General features: G+C 34.7%; 1 pseudogene; it reads left to right on the top strand.

Annotated features, from left to right (window-relative positions):
- Positions 1–419: 419 nt before the first annotated feature.
- Positions 420–1,170, top strand: LOC103199685 (annotated as a pseudogene).
- Positions 1,171–3,882: the final 2,712 nt, after the last annotated feature.

Genomic DNA, 3,882 nt, shown 5'->3' with positions numbered 1-3,882 from the left:
TTTAGCTTAGAACCAGTCATTGAAAGGTACCCCCATAACAAAAACATCTAAATTTAAAATCCCCATTCCTTTATTATGACTTGAAGAAAAAGAAAACATAGAAAATATAAAGATAGAAAATAGAGACATTTGAACACGAGAGACACAGAACAGAGTTCAGATCTATGCAGACAGAATGGGGCGGGAGGGAAGTAATCGTCCACAACAAACCGACTGCAGTTTACAAATTATGAAATGAAAATGTAGTTTTCTTAACAGCAAAGCTAATGTGGACTCCAGCCTTATATTGGAACACTGATAAAGAGGCTAGATTTTCCTCCACAAATAATAGTAGAGCTCCAGGGCATCTAGGCTGAGAAGAGAACAGTGTGTAGGCCCCAAGGAGAATCAGTAAAATTCAGGTGACCGGGGAAGAGAACATGAGATTGGACCAGCACAGAAAGTTTAGACCAGCACAGAGTGAAGATGTGTTTCTAAATGTATTACTTCATGCCCTATTGGCTAAAATAATGTTTATATCAGTGTGGGTTCCATTTATAACCCATTGTGTGTAGTTATGTACAAATCAACTGGCTTGAATTTTATATATCATTCTCATTCTATAGTCTGGATCAGAAATTCTCAAATAATTTTTGTTTCACCTTCATAAAATATGAACTATAGTTTAAGGACTTTCATTTCTTCAGATTACTACTCACAGCACAAATCAATAAAAGTTAGCCAAACCTCAGGCTCAGGTCTGGGTAAGGGACAAGGCTACAGATTGCACAAAGAAGGTGGTATATAGAATAGCTACTGCTGATGACAAAAAGCTTCATAGTTCTTTTAAAATACTGGCTGTTAATAACCGGTATTTAAGAAGTGAACATCATTAAAGATTATGGGACAGTTATTCATTTCAATAATCCCACAGTCCAAGCTTCCCTCTCCACTAACACCTTTGCAATTACAGGCCATGCAGAAGCCAAACTAATCACAGAAATGCTTCCTGGAATATTAAGTCAGGTTGGTGCTGACAGCTTAACATATTTTAGAAAGTTAGCTGAACAGTTCCCAAGGTACATATCAAATTTCAAAATACTGAAACCAGAAGATATTGATGAGAAGAAGGATGATGTTTCAGATCTTGTAGAAACTTTTGAAGTGACATCAAAGAATGAAGTTAACTAAAATCTTTTCTGATTTGTGGAAGCTGGCATGCACCAGATTTAACAAATCAGGTATGTGGTCCCAAAGTTTTATGGATACAGAGTACATCACCTGTTACTAGTTTAGTAATATAAATATTTTGTAAATTAATAATATTTTTTGTTCATTTTATTTTGTGTTTTGTACTTTATCCCAAACCCCAAACTTTTAATCAAAATGTGAAATATTGGTGCAGTTTGAGGGTGTTTTTGGTTTTGATTCTTTTTTTTTTTGTTAGGGAGCTTTTGGTATATATATGTATCTGTGTGTATGGTATGTATTTGAATACAATGGAGAGAAAATAGGAAAATAGTTCTATTTATTCTTTTATTTTCCTCACAAGAAATAAAATAAATCATATATATATGTGTATATATATATATATATAGATAGATAGATAGATAGATATAAATATATCTATCTATCTATCTATATATATATATATAATTATAGAAAGAAAAAAGTGAGAGAGAAACAAAGACACAAAAGAGGGAGGGAGGAAAGGAAGAAGAAAGAAGGAAGGGAGGAAGGACAGGAGGAAGAGAGAGGAAAGAAGCAAGAAAGGAACAAAATTATGTATAATACACGTAAGTCATGGTAGACAATGTTAGAAAAATCATGGCATTAAAGCATAATTTATTAAACTTTTAGATGCTTCAATAATGAACAAGAGTGACAAGCCTATTTTAAAATATTCTTTTTTCCTTAGGTTAAATTAAAGAATTAATTGAGACAGTATAGTTTCATTATCATGGTTGAAGCCAAGTGCAAAATTCTTGGTATCTTTGAATTTATACTGTGATACTACTGTTTACTTTTTTGGAAAGTAAAGTATAATGACAGATAAATACTCTTGAGAAAAGTAATATGCTGTGCTTGTTATGCATGCTTCGTGAGAAGATGTTTTAGTGTCTGCCAATAAATCCTGTTCATTTTGGAAAGAAGATAGTAAATATTCTTATCAAGAAGTGGAAAATAAAACCCATTTACCCAGGATATGTCTTGTCTTGTTATGATTTAACAAAGACTTATTAAAGAAATTTTAAAAATTCTTCAGCTAAATGACCTATGGTATATTACTTAAATATACATTTTTTATGATGTGATGATTTAATTTGCCATAGATTATTGGAATCAAAATTATTAATACTCTTAAATAATTTTGATAATTACTTTTTATAATATCAAAACATAAAACCTCTTTTATATTTTTACATCTTATGTAATAACAGTCTTCCTGAATAGCTTTTAGTAAAAACAAGAGTTTATTAAGAAATGTTGTTGTTGTTGTTGTTCTTATGTGCCATCAAGTTGGACCTGACTCATAGCGACTCCTCCTTGGGTTTCCAAGGCAGTATCACTTTGCAAGTAGATTGCCAAACCTTCCTTCTAAGGAGTGGCTGGTGGGTTTGAACTGCCAGCCTTCTGGTTAGCAGTCAAGTGCCTTAGCCACTATGCTACCAGAGCTCCTTATTAAGAAATAGACATGAGGAAGTTCCAGCAAGATGGCAGACTAGGCAGAAAGACTGCATAGACCCTCTTCAACAAAGAAAAGGGAAACCAATTAACACAGACACAGAAGATAATCTTGGACCCCTGAGCATTGAAGGGAATGATATAGAAGTGGACTAAACCCCAACTAGCAGAAGAATTTGCAAGAAAATACCACAAAAGGAGACATATAGAGCTGCAGTCTGGTAGCAATCCTGAAGGCACAGACAGCTTGGAGATTCCCGAGAGGTGATAGGACCTAAGAATTAACCTAAAAATCACCCTGCTAGCCAGGGACTGTATGGAGGACTGTGCACAGTGGCTGGGGAACAAACAGAGAAGGTGAAGAGAAAGGTGGGCAGAACCATGGACTTTTGCTGGTCCAGAGGGTGCTGCCATTTTGAAGGTTTAAAAAGCGGCTTGACTATTTTGGATATTTAGAGAAATAGAGCTCTGGCAGATTCCTGGAGCTTAAGAACACGTTATGCTTTCCAGCAACCCCAAAGACACTCAGGACCTTCAAGACTGAAAAGGTACGACATTCCGCTTGTTATTCTTATACCCCACACCCACTGGGTGAACTCCCACCTACCTTCTGGGCCCACAGGAACTCCATCACAGTCTGTGTGCTCAGACTGAGCCTGGGTGCCCTGTCCTGTCCACCACCGATTTTTTTTTTCGCTTTCTTTTTTCTGGTGATTAGTTTGCTTGTATTTGTCTGTTTTAAAACAACTAATGTTATTAATACTTTTGACCTTTTTATTATTATTCTTGATCTTCCCCTACCAAGTCCTAGTTTTCAGCATTTTTTTTTTTTTTCCCTGTGCCTGGTTGAAATTTTCTTTTTTAATTTAAGAGTTTTTTTATTTTATTTTTCCCCCCTTTTTTTTTTCTCATGATCAACCCCATTCCTTGTTTTTCTTTTTGCATTTTTCCTATTTTTTCTTCATTTATTATTCTCCTTCCCTACTTTTTTTTTTCTTAGTGCCCTATAGCCAGTTATTATTGCAGGTTTTCTTGTTTTTTCCTCTTTTTCTCCCCTTTTTTACTTTATTTTATTTTATTTTTGGTTACTGTTCCTGTGTGATTACATGGGGTGTTTTCCATCCATGGGCTTTTAGTTTTTTGATGGTTATTCAATTGTAATTTGTGTCTAACTGAGTGGGAGACAACAACAGTCCCCATAAGACACAATTACACACA

Source organism: Orycteropus afer, unplaced genomic scaffold (assembly GCF_000298275.1).
Source record: "Orycteropus afer afer isolate SDZICR_OR568_19922 unplaced genomic scaffold, OryAfe1.0 scaffold00117, whole genome shotgun sequence".
In the NCBI taxonomy this organism is placed as follows: domain Eukaryota; kingdom Metazoa; phylum Chordata; class Mammalia; order Tubulidentata; family Orycteropodidae; genus Orycteropus; species Orycteropus afer.
The sequence above is the reverse complement of the archived record's forward strand: the minus strand, read 5'-3'. Positions and strand labels throughout refer to the sequence as shown.